Below are 9307 nucleotides of genomic sequence, written 5' to 3' on the forward strand. Positions count from 1 at the left end.
AAATGTACACATAAACCTGTTCTCTCAGCTATTTTATGGCCAACAAATTTATGTACAGTATTTAGTATTTTGCTAAAGAAAAAGCTGAATAGCAATACATTTAAAAATGTTTATGTATATGAACATTATATTTTTATAAATATTAGAGTCAGATGAACGTGAAGGTTTTTAACAAAGAGGAATTATGTAGAATTATGAACTATTAATGCTTTGGTATGCATCTTCCTAGTATAGTGTTTTATATTTCGCTTACCATATTACAGACATATTTTTACATCATTAGTCTGATAAGTCAGTATTCTAATGGTTTATAGTTGAATATATTTTATTACAATGTTGAAACATCCTAATCTGTTAATTAATTGGGTTACTGACTTTTAGATTATGACTATCCTAAAATAAAAAATAATGTAATGAAGTGTGTACATTTAAATATTTTTAAAGATTTATTTATTTATTTGAGAGAAAGAGAGAAAACCAGCAGGAGGGAGAAAGGGAGTGAGAAACTTAAGCGGACTCCATGCTGAGCCTAGAGCCCAAAGCAGGGCTCAGTCTCACCACCCTAAGACTGGGACCTGAGCCGAAACCAAGAGTCAGATGCTTAACTGACCAAGCCACCCAGGTGCCCTGTGTATTTAAATCTTAAAACACTTTTTGGATAAGTTTTCTTTATATATTTCTGTCTTATACAAAATATCCATATAAAAATTCATACCACATTTCATGTTAAATTATTTGGCAAATTTTGACATTAACTATAATCATAAATATATATCAGATGGAGAATGCAAAGTATTCCTTTTTGAGCTTTAAAAAAAAAATTCCCTTGGATCAAACTAAATAATCACTTTTAGTGGAAAGAAAATGTAGAAAAGTAGTATTGTATATCTTTTAGTTCTGCAAAAGAAAGAAGATAGGATTATTCTCCCCAAAGCCTTCTTATGCAGGTTTATTGAAAGATGGAAGTTCTTTATTTAAAAAAAAAAAAAAAAGATTTTATTTATTTATTTCAGAGAGAGAGAGAGAGAGCACGAGTGGCATGGAGGGCCATAGGGAGAGAGAGAACCAGACTTCCTGATGAGCAAGAAGCCTAATACGGGACTCGATCCCACAACTCTGAGATCATGATCTGAGTCAGAGGCAGCCACTTAACTGACTGAGCCACCCAGGTGCCCCCAAAAGATGAAAGTTCTTAATCATATTACTACAGAGGTATAATATTTCGCACCATTTTTTAAAAGAGAGGACATTTTACTTTCCCAATTAATTTGAAAACAGTAGTTCATACAAATGGGAGGTAGGGAAAAAATTACTTCATGGAATTTACGCTTCAAAAAAACATGAAGCAAAGTTATAACCACATTCCTTTCCAAATTATATCCTGATATATTGTAGTGGGCCTCTAGAAACTTTCAGTTCTCTAGAAGATTCTATTTTACCCAGACTTCCAGAAAGAAAATGTGCTTTTAGAAAATTATTATTATTTTTTATTTAAAACAATTAACATTAGATTTTAAAACCATCTTTTGGAACTTCATGTTTTTTTAACTTTACAGGAACTTTAAGCCTTAACAATGACAACAACAACAACAAAAGAGAGGAAGAGAAAGATTGACAGAGAGAAAGAGAGAATGGAAACCCAAAGGAGCGGATTTAAGAATGTGGTTTTGATGGGCAGAGGTTATAGGAAAAGTGGGGACCTGGACTATATGTTTCTTAAGTCTGATTTTTTTTCCCCCTTGTGCACGTGAAGAGCCATTAATAATGCAATGATTAACTCAGAATAATAGAAAAGTCCAGCTAGCCTCCTGACATTTAATAAATCCCTTTCTTGGAACACATGACATTTATTCTTTTTAATAGGTACTTCTTCTTTGAACCAAAGCTGCTAAAGTCTGTCCGGCCTGAAGAATCCGTCATGGAGTTTAGAAAAGAAAGGGAAAGAGTTTATTTTTTTCACCTAGCTTGGTCTTGTGTCACAAATGTCCTATTCTATAATGCTTCATAGAAGCTCAGGATCCCAAGATGGTTTTTTCCCCTTACAACTAAAGTGCTAACATGGTATCACGGGAGTTGTGTCTGGTCTACCTGGAGTGCAGACTCTTCTTCAAAGGGTATGTCTTGCATTTTGGAGTTAAAGTAAATGAGTCAGGGGGAAACTACTGAGTGGAGAAAAATAGGCTAAATAAACTCAGGAATGGGGCATCATGTGCATCTTTTATCACTTTGTCCCATAGAAGGCTATTTCTTTATCGTATTTTATTCTTAAAAACAAATTATTAGGGGTGCCTGGGTGGCGCAGACATTAAGCATCTGCCTTTGGCTCAGGTCATGATCCCAGGACCTGGGACCAGGACCACATCAGGCTCCCTGCTCTGAGGGAAGCCTGCTTCTCCCTCTCCCCCTGCTTGTGTTCCCTCTCTCACTGTGTCTCTGTCAAATAAATAAATAAAATGTTAAAAAAAACCCATATTATTATAAAATGATATATTCAGATGACAAAGCCCAAGACAGATTAATTTAGCTTGTATTTAATTTGCAGGCAATATAGCCAGCCACACATTATATTAATAAATGTCACTACAACACAGCTAGGAGACCACTGGTCATGCTTGACCCTCACATTTTATAGTTGATGTAAAGTTTATATTATGTTATAGTAAATACAAAGTATGTAGACAATATAGCATGGGTGGAGGAACTATGGATGTGTTTCACCCTGACACTCCATAGTTACTAAATGGCACTGTAGCTGAGCTAGAGAGACCTCTAGGTATGTTGGCCTGTCCACCTTGTGTAACATAGTTTAACATTTACTCAGGAATACCGACCAAAATAAAGAATCAAATCTATACATTTCCTGTTAAAGTTTATAATTTACAAGACATTAATATAGATTAGCCTTTAATATAACACATTTTAGTTTCTAAGATGAGAACATGTAATTTGCATATTCTAAAGTCACAGCATGAGATGGCTTAAACACTGCAGCTGGATGTTTATAGCTGTTTTTTTCCTAATTCTCCTTGTGGTGCTGTAATTGGATGTGCTAACATATTAAAATTCACATCTTTTGTGCTGATGTTGTATTAATGCATTTTCTCAAGTTGAGCATTCAGTTGCAACAGTGCAAATAATATGGAAATATAAAGGGCTCTGCTATCCCTGTTTTTTCTTTTCCTATAGATTAAAGGAGGATGAACTCATTATGGTATAGAAGACCTTCTATAACCTAGTTCCTCCTTATTTCTCTAGCTCCCTCTTCTGATACTGTTGTATATACATAATGTTTGTTATACCAAAATTCTTATCATTCATTAAGAATTGAACCATGATGCCACACTGGGTAGGGAGAATGTAGGAGAGAAAAGATAGTTTAGATGTATATTTAGTAGGACTTGGTATTTAAGTAATTAAAAGTGGGATGTGATAGACAATGGATAATCTTGGGGAACTCCCAAATTTGTATTTCGTGTCACGTGGTGAATTAAGTCCTAAGGGGAGAGGGGCTAAAAACTTGGAAATGTTACCATACCCAGGGTTCTGCTTCATCCCCTATAGTTTTCCTATACCTTGCCCCTCCCTGTGTAAACTAGTTTTTTTAGGAATCTCTTTTCTACTTTGTATCATTTCTTTCCTGCCAGAACTTTGGCATAATAATTGGTACCTAAATGGCCCCAAGAAGCAGAATTTCAAATTTGGGAAATGGATTGCTCACATATTTGAAGAGTGCTAGAGCGAAATGGGACATGGCTAAACCATGATGCACAGTGATGTTATGATTAACAAAATGGTCACTGACACTGCCATGGGATGAACTCTATGGGCAGGCTACAGCATTGGCATATCGGTAAAACTCAGTTGCTATGGCAAAACCTGGCCTTTTCTGATGGCCCTGGAGAATGCAGATTTAGAAAACAAGCAACTGAGAACTAAAAATATCTGGCATGGATAACCAAAAAGTTTGAAGAGAAGTCTTTTTTTTTTTTAAGATTTTATTTGTTTATTTGACAGACAGGGATTACAAGTAGACAGAGAGGCAGGCAGAGAGAGAGAGAGAGAGGGAAGCAGGCTCCCTGCTGAGCAGAGAGCCCGATGCGGGACTCGATCCCAGGACTCTGGGATCATGACCTGAGCCAAAGGCAGCGGCTTAACCCACTGAGCCACCCAGGCGCCCCTGAAGAGAAGTCTTGAAGGAATCCCTAATTTCCTGTGGCCAGAATGAAGACATGGGTGAAAACCAAGTTCAAGGGGCAGTTGTAAGGCTTTCAGAGTATTTGACTCTAATTCAGAAGAGACCTCTGGAGGGGTGCCTGGATGGCTCAGGGGGTTAAGCCTCTGCCTTTGGCTCAGGTCATGATCTCAGGGTCTTGGGATCAAGCCCTGCATCAGGCTCTCTGCTCAGTGGGGAGCCTGCTTCCCCCCCACCTCCGCCTGCCTCTCTGCCTACTTGTGATCTCTTTCTCTCAGTCAAATAAATAAATAAAATCTAAAAAAAAAAAAAAAAAAAAAAAAAAGACTTCTAGAGACGCCTGGGTGGCTCAGTCGGTTAAGTGTCTGCCTTTGGCTCAGGTCATGATCCTGGGATCAAGTTCACATTGAGCTCCCTGCTCAGAGGAGAGTCTGTTCTCCTTCTGCATGCTGCTCCCCCTGCTTGTGCGCTCTCTCTCTCTCTCTGAAATAAATAAATAAAATCTTTAAAAAAAAATCCGTATTTGTACAAAGACTTCTATGAACATGTGAATGTTATTCATAATCGCCCCAGATTATAATTCAACAAAGCTGTTTGTTTGTTTTAAAGCACGGAAAAAATACAGCAGTGTGTCTAGAGTTCCAGGTTTTTAATTTTCTTCTACCTGGCCCCATAACCATCTTCTCCTCTCCCTTAGGCTGCCTGGCCAAGGCATGCCACAGATTCCAGTTCCCACCTTAGCACTACTGTTAAGGTATTTACTCTATTAAGGGTTCTTAGCTCTCACCTTGCTTCAGAATCACCTGGAGAGCTTTTTTTTTTTTTTTAATCTATTTATTTATTTATTTTAAGATTGTATTTATTTCACAGAGAGAGAGAGACAGCGAGAGAGGGAATACAAACAGGGGGAGTGGGAGAGGGAGAATCAGACTTCCTGCTGAGCAGGGAGTCCAATGTGGGGGCTCAACATCTGGAGAGCTTTCAAAAAATACTAGCACAGTACAAGCAATCCCCAGCTTCAATACAGTATTCTTTTGTTTTTTCCTAGTTGATTCTACTGTGCAACCAAAGTTGAGGGGGAAAAAAAAAAAAAGACTGCACTGGTTTTCTAGAATAAGTTTGAGGCCATTTTGGAAGTTAGTGTTGCTGACATCTGTGACCACAGCCAGCCCCCAGGGAAACCCATAGAAAGAAATTGAAGAGAGGATTTTCTCTACCTAATCAGTAAATAGTTCTCAGCACAGGTTAGGAGTTAGAGGGTGGTTTTCAACATTCTTTGGGGAGTTTTCCCAAGTATGTGTGCTTGGGGTGTCATTGTATCCCCACTCCATACTGGAAATTCTCTTGCTGCTTCTCACCTCCCTCCATCCAGATATCATGGCCACATTCTGCTGGGTGGTTTACGTTTCTTTTGCCTTTTAGGGGAAAGAAAAAGGAATTAAGGTAGACCCTTAATATGTGACTTCAATATGTATACAATGTATGTACCTTATGTCCTGAAAGACCTGACTACTTCATATTAACTCTTTCTTTTCAAATTTTATTTTCTGAATTAAAATAGCAAATTATAGATATATTCATACTTGTTTTAACTAGGAAAAAATTCAAAGATGTATAAATAAAAAGTTAAAAGTTACCCCTACGCTCTTCATTGTTATCCCTTAGTAACTACTATAAAAGGCCTAGTTCTTTTCCTTCCACAATGCCTATTATGCTCACACAAACATGAAAAATCATAAATAAATGATGTACTGCTATTGCTTTTTGTAATGATTCACCCTAAATATGATCAATATATATTTCTGATCTCTCTAGAATTATCTTTCTATATATAATCTTTCCTTTAAATAATAGCATAATAGAATGACTGTACCAAAATTTATCCATATATTTTATCTTTGATTAATATTTAAATGTTCCTGTTTTTGTCATTACAAATTTGTTACATTAAATGTCACTAGATACATAGCCTTAAATGTTGGCACTTTTATTTTTATTGGATAGATCTTCGAAGTGGGATTATTGTGTCAAAAGTTTGTGGCTGCATGCGTGTATTTGATTTAAAGATACTGTCAAGTACTTTTTAAGATTGCAGCAGCTTGCCGTGTATTTCTGGTTTTTTGCTTTTGCTTTTGTTTTTTAGAGAGGGGGAGGAGGGGGAGGGGCAGAAGGAGAGGGAGAATCCCAAGCAGGCTCCACACCTAACTTGGAAATCCACGTGGGCTTACCCCACAACCCCGAGATCATGACCTAAGCTGAAATCAAGAGCTGGTACTCAACCAACCGTGCCATCCAGGTGCCTCAACTTGCACTTATTTTTTAATATTTGCCAGTTTGAACAGGGCTTAAGATAATTATCATGTTAATGGTTTGTAACTCTCATTGTGCACTTCCTTTTCCTTAACTACCAGGGAGGATGAGCAGCTTTTCCTATGCTTGTTGAATATGTGGGTTTTGTCCATAATTTTCCTTAGTAAAAGGCTTTTTCTCTTAGATTCCTTTCTTCTTCTTAAATTTAAGAAAAGTATAGAAGCCTAATAAAAGCCTCATGAAAGCCTTTAAATAATAGAGAATTTATACCTTTACCATATCTGTTGCAATATTTGCCCCTAGTCCCTTGCCTTTAACTTTGTTTATAGGGTTTTCTTTCTTTTCTTTTTTTTTTCCCCTAGAGACAGAGAGAGAGAGAGAATCTTATCCACACCCAGAGCTGAGCCCAGCACAGGACTCCTATCTCACAACTCTGAGATTATCACCTCAGCTGAAATCCAGAGTTGAATGCTTAACTGACTGAGGTGCCCCTTCCTTATGACTTTTAAATCTCTCATCTTATGGAGGAAGACTTTTCCCATGTGGAGATATGAAACTCCCCAACATATTATTCTACTGTTTATATGGGTTTAAAACCCAATTTAAAAATTTTAAAATTTCATCTGGCATTTCCACTTGTATAGAGTATGAGATAGAAATGTATTCTTGTTTTCCTTTACAAGTGTGACTATGTTAGCATACATTGTTATCAAACTCATTCTACACTTGGTTAAATTATCTTGTTCGTCCCTTATTAAATTCCTAATTTTTGGATATTCTATTTTCTAAACTTATTCTTTTTCCTATCTCCCTCATACTGTTTAGATTACTGCGATTTTATGTTATTCCTTCAGTATTCTTATTAACACTGACCTATCATTTTGAAGTCTGAAAGAGGATAAATATACTTTTTACTTGAACTTTTAATCAGAGTTGGAGTCATTATGTAACATTGTTCTAAGTGCTTCTGTTGTTTTACAGGAATGTGTTTATAAGTTAAACTGCCCTCTAAAGCCAGCAGAGGGAGTACAAGGCACTGTTTTACTGGTGAGGAATTTAGAAATATATCCTTTTATTGATTAATGGAATACATTTAAGAATTCAAAATATTTATCCATCAAATATTTTCATTGATCAAAATTTCCACCTACATAATCAAAACTTGCCTAAATATTTACAGGTCCTCCATAAGTCACATAATTTAGAGAAGAACCTAATTTTCCTTTTGAGGGAGAGAAATATTTGGCACTAGTTTGTGTATACAATGAAGATAACATATAATTGAAATAATATATGGAGTAGAATAGATGGGATTCTGACTTATTTTTGAAAATCAAACAGAAAAATCCAGAGAAAATGACTATAGATTAAATAGATGCTTATTATTTTGTCACTTGTTTTTGATCACATGAACAGCTTTCTAATGCTTGAATGTACATATAAACAGATGAAAGTCTTGTATGAATACTTCTAAACATTTTTGAAGTGCTTATTTTTTTAAAGTGTAAGAAATTATAAAACACTGCAAACATGATAACCTAAAAGGGATTGACATTTTAGTGGGAACTTATAAATAGGCTAATTTATATGGATATTTTGAAAGCTCTGGGTTATTCCAATGGAAGTTTTTGTCTGCAGTCTGCTGCTCTTTGATATTTATAAATATCAGAATGATGGAGACTGCCATGAAGCAGAAAATGCTTCACTGAACCTCTCAGTAGCGGTAATTCAATCAAGCAAAGGTTACAAAAGCCCTGTGGGCCACTTGCTATGTGATAGCAGAGGTAGACCTGATTTTGTTGTATCAAATATTTTTTAAGCCAGGTAGCTTAGTGTTAAATTTAATGCTCTATCAGGGTAACTCTATTACCCTGAGTTTGATGTATCCATTTCATTTTGTTCCACATTTTGTTCTGTTTGTTGTCAATATATATTGCCTGCTCTGTATGTGTGTGTGTGTATTTACACAAGATAGTAAGTTTTTAAATAAAATTAAATATTTAAAAGTACAATAAGTTGTTAGAATAATTTTATTTTAAAGCTAATATATCTCAATATATATACTTTTTAGCACAGCTAAAATTAAATTTTGAAATAAATATCGAGTGATATATTTTAACTATTATCATTGCTGAATTTTCTACATTTCTATTTCAAAATATTTTACCCAAGATGAGTATTTAAATTTTCAATTTTTCAAGAAACACAAATTTAACTACTTTTAAGTTTCTAATTATCTTTCATGAAGTTATATAAGTATCTTGGCAAAATATAGTCAGTTGAAAATAGGTTTATAAATCAACTAGGAAAAATATACTTGATTATCATCTTTTCTTGGAGATAGTAAATAATTGAGTATTACCTCAAAGTGAATCAAAGAAAGAAATGGATATGTATTATTACATAAACTTAAAAATATTTATGCATGTCAAAATAAGCATAGTCAAACTTAAAAGGTAAGCTCCAATGGGAAAAAAATATACCATATGTTAAAGATTATAGAATACAGCTTAATATTAAAAAGAGCATGCATTTCAAAATGTATGCATTTCTTAAAAATGCAAATGATTATTAGATGTACAAAATAATTTCTCATCAGAAAATGCAAATTTCAACAATGAAGTTTCCCCCTGCCTTCAACATGGCAGTTAAAAACAATAATATGTGTTTTAATTTGGGACAGTCATTACTCATATGCATTTCCAGTGAATGTCTAATCTGATGCAATTTTTCAGGCAGATGATACTTATCAAGAGGTTTAAAAATATCTGTGCACTTTGACTTAGTAATTCCATTCCTAGAAAT

The sequence above is a fragment of the Mustela nivalis genome, assembly GCF_964662115.1.
Source record: "Mustela nivalis genome assembly, chromosome: 7".
Classification (NCBI taxonomy): Eukaryota; Metazoa; Chordata; class Mammalia; order Carnivora; family Mustelidae; genus Mustela; species Mustela nivalis.